This window comes from Labrus mixtus, chromosome 10 (genome assembly GCF_963584025.1).
Source record: "Labrus mixtus chromosome 10, fLabMix1.1, whole genome shotgun sequence".
NCBI lineage: Eukaryota > Metazoa > Chordata > Actinopteri > Labriformes > Labridae > Labrus > Labrus mixtus.
The window spans coordinates 6,613,895-6,624,060 of NC_083621.1; positions in this window are offsets into that span (position 1 = coordinate 6,613,895).

Sequence of the window (10,166 nt, forward strand, 5' to 3'; positions counted from 1 at the left end):
GAGGGCCTAGGCCTACTTTATGTAAAAAAAAAAAAAAGGAGGTTACACCCTTTGACACACTGAGTGCACACCTGAACACTTTAGAATACAGGACTATGGATTTTCTTCCGTGCTTCACATTGCATGTTGATGAAAGACGTCCAAACTAATACAAATAGGTACACTAAAATGCTGGGTTAGAAACACCCAAACTGGGTAGTTTATAACTACATCGCTGGGTCAAATAAGGACCAACTAAACGATGAGTTAATTTAACCCACAAAGATGGGTTACCTGTTTAACCCAAGCGAATGGGTCAAATATTCAACCCAAACCGTGGTTAATTGTAACTATACTGCTGGGTTATTTAGAGGCCTACCACATAATTTAGTTGAATATTCTACCAAAATGTTGGTTCATTTTAACTTGAGTCTTAGGTTATCTCATAAATAGGTTATTATTTTCTCATGTTTATTTCAATTAAACCTAAAATTTGAAATAATAATTATCATAATTTAATAATAAATGAATAGCTTTAAGCTTAAGTTAATGTATCATTCTTATTTACAATCAGCAAAAGGAATGTAAGAAAAATGATCACGAAAAGCATAATGTAGGCCTTTATTGCTGCATATACTGTTTTCTAAAGGGAACATGCACATCTTGTGTTTCTTCATTAAGCAGTAGGGACTTTATAGGCCAGGGACAGATTCATTAAATAGAACATAACTCAGAAGACAGTACTTGGTACTGAGGTTGGGTAATATATTTCTTTATTTGATTGATAGGATGAGCAGTATTTTCAATAAAATTGTTTCCAAAATGTATAGACATTTTTATTGAAAAGCAACATTCAGGTAAACCATTATAGGTGCATTTCAAACCTTATTACCCATCACATTTATTGTGACTTAAAACAACTATATGTATATATATATATATATATATATGTATATACATATATATATATATATATATATATATATATGTATATATATATATATATATCATGATTCAGCCATTGCAGAACAGTTTATGGGCCTCTGTGCAATATTCATAATCACCAACAGAGGGCAACCTCTGTAAACTATATGGAGGATTTCTGCACCTCTCTGGACCTTCTGAGAAGTGGGTTCAAACCTGATATTTACAGTCTATGGTTCAAACTGAATTTTGCGTTACATGTTTTTTTGTTTTTTGTAGGGTCCGAACTTATTTTATCTACTACCTGATCTGAAGTCACACAATCATTTCTTTGGTCATGTTTTGATATTGTGTTGTATTAAAAAAGTGATAGTTGTTGCCACTATGTTTGAGCTCTTTCTCATTTTTGTCAGAAACAAACCATAGGCTCAATATTGAGTAACCTAACAGTTTGAATGCACATCTTTGATGATATCCATTAAAATTATAGGCAAAACAGGCACTCATTTTCTCCCTTGCTTTGCCCTTTATCTCTCCAACTAATGAATCTGTTCAGTTCATTCATGCTGACCTTATAGTTTGACGGACGTGGCCCACAAAGTGACAGTCATTAACGTGCCATTCTGCCCTGAAGATGTTGAAAAGGGGGCTCTTTTTTTTCCCCCCATGGTCTCACTATGGGAAAATGGTTGACATCATTGCCCATATTGGCTTTGCTCTGTGTGCTCAAAGCATGCATAGGGTGCAGGGTTTGTGTACTCTTCCACACTTTGCTCTCTTCACTCTTCACACTGCTTTGCGGTCACTTGTGCACAAAATGATGTCATGGGCACTTTGTGTCCATGGCAATTGCATCTGACATGCTTTATCTTTGTGCAGGCTACAGTCACCAGGAACGCAGTCGGGGCGACCACATCTTCTCCTGCCTAAAGGGTCGCCAACAGCCCTCCATAACAGACCCTGCTTTCACACAATCTATTTTCGGAAGCACGTGAGAGCAAGAGGTTCATTCACTCACAGGTCAATTTAGACCGGTCGCTATTAAAATCTCAGCATAGCCTGGAGATGCTGGGAGTTTGTTGTTGCTGTTTAATTGCTGGGTCATATTCTGCTACCAAATGAGTAGCCTAAATTATTTCAGCCCATTTATTTTAGGATAAGATCCAATTCAAATTGATGACCCACATTATTTGTCATGTTTTGGATGGCTTTCCTAGAAACTTGAATGGGGTTGCTTTGGGATACACAGGGAGATATTTTGTTCATTAGTTTAATGCTTAAGCCAATTCAGTGACTCATAAAGGAAATCCTGTTGTGTCTTTATATTAGTAGTATTATAGTTTATATTTTCTCTTTCTCACACACATCTGGAACAGCCATCATGGAAAAGTATCTCAGTATACATCTACAGTTTTAGGCCTGCTGATCAATTTCTTTGTAGCTGTGTAATAGAATTTATAAACCGGGCCTTCAGGGAACCAACAGAAAAAAGGGTTTATTCCATTTCCTAATGTGCCGGAAAGTGAGATTTTTGCAGTTAAATTTCACTTTCTGGTGTTGACATTGCAAAACCAAAATTATGATTATAAGTTCAAGATCCTGGAGTTTTTATCTGTTTATGAAACTAACTGAAATTAATACTGACGTCCTTTTATGAACTTCAATTACAAACAAGATCATCAGCGACAACACTGATAGACATTTCTAATGCTCGTAACCACTTCCAGTGAGTATAGGTGTTATAGAGGAAGTGAGTTCCTCAACGCTACACAAACAGACTTTTTGTTTAGATTTTCCAGAGCACGAATCACAATGATTCAAATGTTTGACTGTTAAAAGAACGATGGTGTTTACTGATGATTTTTCATCAGTAAACACATACACATGACCAGGATAAAATCAGCGAAGAGGTACCATTTTGTCCACAAGGGGGCGCGGAAATAGACATAACGAGAAACTGGAGCTTTAAAGAACTGCACTTAGTGCTGCATTGACATAGCATCTTATAAAGAAATACTCTTCCATAGTATATAGTAGTATATATTATTATTTCAGCTTGTATAGAAAAGAGGAAGCAGATTGGGAACTTTTTGAATTTGTTCTGGAGCTTTGTATTTCACACAGAAAGCAAGTATGAGAAAAAAAAATCCAGTTAACAGCTAAACTTATTATAAAATAAACGTGACAAAGCTTTAGATGAAATCAGAGACAGAAAAAGAAGACGACCACCATGTCTGTGTGAGTGCAACTCTTTATTGCTTTGCCCGATTACCTGCAGCAAAGCAAATATCCATATCTATCCCCCTGTCAGACTGTCAGAAAAAAAAAGAAATAGAGAGAGAAGGCATTTCCTAAAGAGCATCTTTGCTTTTGCAGTGTAAGCCGACATACAGTATACCTTTGAGACTGTTGACACACTAACGCAGTAAGAGGCAGATGAGTCACATTTGTATGTTAGCAGCTTTAAGATCAGTGGGATGTGGAGAATAACAGTCCCTATTTTGTCAGAGTTGAGTTGTCACATAATTGAAGTGTACTAAGAGTAAGTGCACATTGTGAGAAACTCTAAAGACAGTCGTAGAGGTACATGTTAGACTTCTAGCTGCACACCAGGTTAATCACCGGGTACTAGCAGTTTGATTCATGCTCCTGGCCTTTATTTAAGACATATGTCAGGTGCCGACTGATGTTTTATAGCCACACATTTTGCGGTTGGAAGTTGTGTCTGAACAACACAAATATGCAGAAAAATGCACTCTTATAAACTGTTCTCTTTTGTTTGAAGTTACCTTTTAATGCTAATCTGTCATTTGGCACAGGTGGGGGTAAAAAACAGACATACAACAAAGTTACTTAATACTTTAACCCTGTCTGTTTCTGTGTCCATCAGTGTCAGAGAGCAGGAACAGGTCAGGACTGGAGCTTGCAGTGAAGGTGTCGGGGCCTGTCTGGTGCCTCCTTTAAATCTCTGCATTCATCACCTGTCATCCCTCTGACTCCCCTGACCCCTCTCAGCTCACCCTGCTCAACCTCTTTTCCCTGCATCTCTCCTTCCTCGAGAGTGGCAGTGCAGGGGGACCTGGTAAAACCTCGCATGACAGCAGCTGTCACTCTTTCCTATCAATTACAACCGGCTGAGTGACACCCTCTCCAACCCCGATTCTTGCTTTTATTCACCGCCTTGGAATCTTTATGAACTGAAAACCTAGTCACCATAACGCAGCTTCCCAAGCTTCTCCCCTAAACTTCCCCCTTTTCCAGGAGAGTGGTGCCTTTTTGGTCAAACTCTTTCGCCATTCACATTTTAAGGAGGTCACTGGAGATGTAGCAGAGAAATTTAAAGGTGAATATATGCCTTCTCCCAGGGTTTAGACTAAATCCCCTAGGTTAAAAAGTCTCCTTGGATGGAAAACTCCACTGATCCCAGCTTTGCCAGATCTCATTTAGATCCACCTGAGGGGGCATCGAGTGGTTTGCAATCCCAGAGACGGGATGTCTGGGGTAGGAGGGGATTAGACGAGGCTCCCCCTGGCTGGCTTGGGTCCTGGACTATCTGAGAGGCCCTCCTGTTTGCTTACGTGGATGTGTGTGTTGTTTTTTTCTGATGTCGTTGTTGTTGTTGTTGTTGTTGTTGTATTTTACCCTCTGTGAACCAGTGTGCTGCTTTAGACCAGGCAGCTTGAAAATGAGCACAATCACTAGCATTTTAAAACAACTCAGCTTTCAAGTCCTTTATTACTTTTTTTGTTTCTTTTTCAGCTCACCACTCTTTTCTCCAGGCTTGTTTTAATTTATTTTATTAGCGTGACGTTTGCGTTCACTTGCTTGTTAAACCACTTGGAGTCTGCATTAAAAAGTTATCCCCGTGTCTTATCTTCAGTTTGTTTTATGATGTCATTAACTCAATTGTGTAGGGATTCATCATCTATTTGAAGGCCTTTCATTGTTTTATTTGTCTAATTCAAAATGAAACTAACATGGCACTAATGAAATGTTAGCAAGTGTATTTGTCTCATTTCTAGAAATGATCTCATTACACTTTATGTTAACCCAGTTCACATGTATAAATCCAGATTAATGTCTTATTTCATTGTAAAAAAAATCACAAAATATGAGCTATGAATTGCTTATAACGAGTAAAAATAGCTTACAATGCAGCAACAAAAATGTACTTGAGTGTCTTGAAATAAAATGTAAGTAATAAGATCTAATAAAGATAAAGACATCGAGTAAAACTGCATTGGCAGCTTTTTTTTTTACTCATTGCAAGCATTTCAGGCCTCGTTCTTTGCTTGTACCATCTTGAAATAAGATGTGGACGTATCAAAAATGATTTTTCTTTTACTTCTAGAAATGACCCAAAATACACTTGCTAAGATTTGAGTTATTGTTGGAAGTTCTCCAACATGACGTTTCTCTCCTCTTTGTCCACTGTAAACAGAACACTTGTTGTTGCCCCTTCATTTTGTTTGTTTAAGATTATGTTGAGGTGGAAACTTACATCCTTGAAATTAAGAATAAGCTGCCAGAGTGAACCTTATGATTATATGCTGTATAGGGATTAAAGCCACTGTGATTTCAGTTGATATACAGGTAGAGACATTTACGTAGCTCAATGGGCCTTATGTACTTACACACCCTGTTTCCTAAAAACAAACCCCCATCTGTTCTATATGACCTCCTCTGTGTTTCAAACCATTCACTTGCCAGTTTCTGCCTCTTTTGCTTTCTCTCTTGGCCCCTCCACATCATTCAAACAGCTTTCCCCACCACTGATAGTTACAGCATAATTGACCTGTGGCCAGCCTTGTGCAAATAGGACTTGTGTTGTGTCCCACGCATTCTCACGCAGAAGTCATCCACTTTGTGAGACCCTTTATACAGAAAAATGGATCATCCATTACAAACCACACTCCCCTCTTGTAGCCTCTCTCCTCCACACTGGTTGCGTAATAATCAGCCGTACCTTGTGAGTCAGCCATGGTGAGGGGAACATTTTGTCCGGAAAGAAGGTCACCACTGGGGTGTAGAAATCACCAGGCTCAGGGTACAATACGCCACTGTTCACCCTAAAAACCAAAGGTCTCCACTTGCCCTTTTTTCGAATAAGCGGCTAAAGGAGAAGCTTATGTGTTTGAACTCGACTTATTGCACCTGTGCGCATTACAGGTTGACGTCATGACCATCTTACCGGGGTCTTCCTCTGTGTGTGAGAACTTTTGCCTCTCTGTCTTATTGATGCAGATCCAAGTTATGTAACTGCACACTATGCCACAATAAAGGATTAGACCAACTTTGAGGAGATAAGCTTCATAATAATAATAATAAGCACTAGCAGCACAGAGAAGGGTTTCTGAACTGTGATGTGTTTGTGTTTAATATTCAATCTAACCCACCATCACCTGTTTTGACTTACAGCCACAATGCATGGGTAATGCGGTCCGGCATGGAGTCCTTTTTTCATTTGGATGTGTTTATTTGCCCTTTCCCCACATAGGGATTCTCCATTCTGTACAATTATTTGTTCATGCAGTTTTTTCAACAGTTTACCTCCAATCTTGGCCTGCCTCTGTCTTTCCCACCCTGACGTTTTCCTCTGTACATATCCTGTTTATATGACACTCAGAGTTGTAGAAATATTGCGGAAACTGGGTCTCATTTCAAGGTACAATACACACTTAATTTAAGTGTAAGTATGAAGGAAAAGTCTGGACAGCATTTTGTAAATATTGTCAGTCTAAAATAACTGCTCATAAGTTGATTTTGACTCATGTACGCCTGGATCTTAAAGAGATTAACAGGGCGTTATGTTTTTTTTTTTTTGCATGTGCAGGAGTGTACATGTGCAATCACGTCTGCCTAATTGTGTGTTTATTCTGCGTGTGTGTCAGTGTGTACTCAGCATAGGTCGGAAACAGGGTTGGACCGCAGCGGCTGTGGAAGGAACAGTGAAGGAGTCCAGAGGAAAAGGCGTAACTGCTGCCTGTCGACTACCACATCCACTGCCCTCACCGCCCGGCGCAATAAAACACATCTTAGACAAGTTTACACTCCCACATGCGACACACACACTAATGCTCGCAGGGAGACCATGAAGAGAAAGAACAGAGCTGATAATTATTGGAGGTGCTCTGACCTCCTCTTGATAAATTGTCATGTCGCAGCAAAAATGATGAAGGTGAATTTTGGGCTGAATCCACAAACTGAAAACAACAAAGCACTGAAATCTGACAATCTATTCTGATAAACAATGTTGCTGACAGTTATGTCATTAACCACTGTCTGCACATTACACACCTTTAAGTAACCTGTCAGGTTATATCTTGCAAGTAAAAACCTGTTAAGAACATTAAATACTCATCAGCAGTCATTAGTCAACAACCAGGTTTTTAGAGGAAGGTCTGTACAGTTCTCGTACTAGGCTCTTTTTAGGTTTGAGGAGTAATTTTACTCAGTAAGGAGACAGCATGAGGCGGCATTCAGGCTCAGCTGTGGCGGTTCAGCTGGTAATGTCAAAGGCCAAAAAAAGAACAGATAGGGAAATCTATTACTGTGTGTGTCCAATATTACTGTTCAGGAAAGGAAAGGTTTGTCCTCCAAACACCAACAACAAAAAGTGAAAGTTATTTTCAAAAATGTCACAAAACAAGTGAATAACTGTCGTATTTATCTGCAAGCTGTTCAGATTCGCAGGATTACATCCTCTCCTTTTCCTGTGTTATCTCCTGCTGAACAATTACAGGAATCATGGGGACTTTTGTCTTGAGAAATAAAAACAATGAGGACATTGAACTGGGCCCGAGGTCAGACACTAGTGCTTGGGAATGAAGCAGTATAACTGATGAAATATATGTCAACTTGTGTTTACGTATAATACTAAAGGTGTCGTACTTAAATCTTATCTCGTTCTTATGAACAATCTCTTAACACTTTTTCTACAGATCTGGAAACGGCGCCATGGGAGATGGGACCAACTAGGGGGAAACACGGGGTTGACAGGTCAGGGGTTGCTGATGCAGAAACAAGGGTCAGTAAGGGGGGGGCATTGGGTGGTCACCTTTGACATCGCAGCCTCAGAGTTGAAGACTCTAAGTGTTTAACAACCAATCATGTTGAAACTACTCACATTAAATATCCATGTTTAGTTGATTACATACTAGTATACACATAGTTTACAAGCACTCAATGAACCCATAGAGGCCTTTTGTTGTGTGTAATGTTTGCACCAATGTACTGTGCCGTTGCATGGACAATAAGGGCCACAACCAAGCCAATGAACAGGCATTTTGGCAGACATATTTGGTTCCATTAAAGTGTCCCAGTAATTCATGTCAATGATGCAGCAGGCACAAATCAAGAGACCTCAAACTGACCCCACAAACAAACCCAACAAAATGTGTGGTGTAAAAAAAAAAACCTGTTGGTCTTTTAGGGGGAAAATCAAACCCTACCCTCAGAGAAAAAAATAGAACAAGGACCCAATATTGAATCTATAATGCAGGGATAAGAAAATTGCAGCTTAGTCTTAAGATAATTTAGAACACAATTATTTAACTTTTCTTGTGTGAAGACATTCAGTTTAGTTATCACTGTCTCAAGGACCCTTACAAAAAAAAACAAGGTCTGAGTTAGATATAAAAAAAATGCATGCACTCATGAGGATGTAAAAACTGTTTTTGCACATAAGATACTTGAACTCTGAGTTTTTTTAGTTTTTTTTTTACTAAAGTTAGCCTACAACATATCTGGTGTTTTTAGCAAACAGTCTTTAAGACTGCATGATAAGGCTTACTTAAGCTAGCTTGTGTGTGTGTTTCCCAATCTAAGGAAGCTATGCTAGCCTACCAAAACATCAACACTAATAATAATAATTTCACTATCTTAAAATCTGTAGGCCTAATGTTAACATTACATCAACCTTTTGGGTTTGTTAAAAGGAAACAAGGGGAAACTGTGTTAAAAGCTAACATTAATTTATCTAGCTAACCAATGCTAGCAAGTTAGCTTAGCCAGTTTTTATTAGCCAGTTTTTAGTTTGGTTCATCTATTTACCCTCCCAATTTAATATTTGGGCAGAAATTCAGAGGCTATTTATCACTTGCCTGCCCTCATATTGTTGTTGGACCAGCAGGAGAGGTGCGGAGAGACCTGAACAGCCCGGAGAGGGGAAGTGGATGTACATTAAGAAATGGATATTGGCTCAGATTGAAGCCCTGACTCAACCACAAGTGAGCATGTTTGTTCCAGATAAGAGGCCATTATTTAGTGCTGAAAATAAGAGAAACACACAACAGCATGAAGGATTTGAAGGATGTTGGCTGTTCCAACAGCTCCAAATGAGAACAAAATATATCAACAGCAGCATGGAGGGGACGGATAACGAATGTTGACCCAAATGTTTAGCCACTTTGGGGAGAATTTCAGGCCAACAAAAATAAATACAAATACAGAGACACTTAGCTGAGGGACAATGGAGACTGTGGCAGCCCTGCTGTCATGTTTGCTACAGTTTGGTTGAGTGACTTTCTTTCTCTGGCTGTGCAGATAAACAGTGTGGAAGGCCTGCGGGGCTCAGTGTCTGGCCATGGAAACAGGACCTATTTACTAATTTATACAAAGTGAGATGGACACATGAAGCATGTGGATATATGTAGTCTATAAACACAAACTTAAAAACTGAAGGTGACTGAGGAGTTGGCCCAGTAGTATAAGGGAATTGAAAAAAACATAATAAATAGTATGGGATGGAAATGATCAGTTTTAAAATCTTTATATACATCCTTCAAGTTTTTATCAGTTATATTATAAATTGTATACACTTTTTACTTATTGACTATTAAATTATATGTGGTAGTTTTTTTATTGTAGTGCTGCTATTTGTTATTGTTATTTGATATATGTTATATTATCAATAGGCCTGCTGTTGTGGTTGTTGTTATGACACTGTTATTACAAGATGGAACAAAAAAGGACCCAGTGACATAGACAGCAATTCAGACACCCAAGCTTGTACGCAATGGGTGCAGGCCTGTTTTTGGGATAGCCTCGATTTAGAGCAAATCCGCTTTGTGTTATATACAATGCTAAACCCAGCCAGCTCATAATTACATTTGCTTGGTAACGACCTGCCCAGTGCACCTGGAGATGTGGGAGTGGAAGAGGGAGTACTGGATGAATGTTTACATCAATGTCATGTGAACATTTTGATATGTCCAATTGTTGCCTTCAAAAATATGTTTGTGGTTTTGTACATACTGAGGATA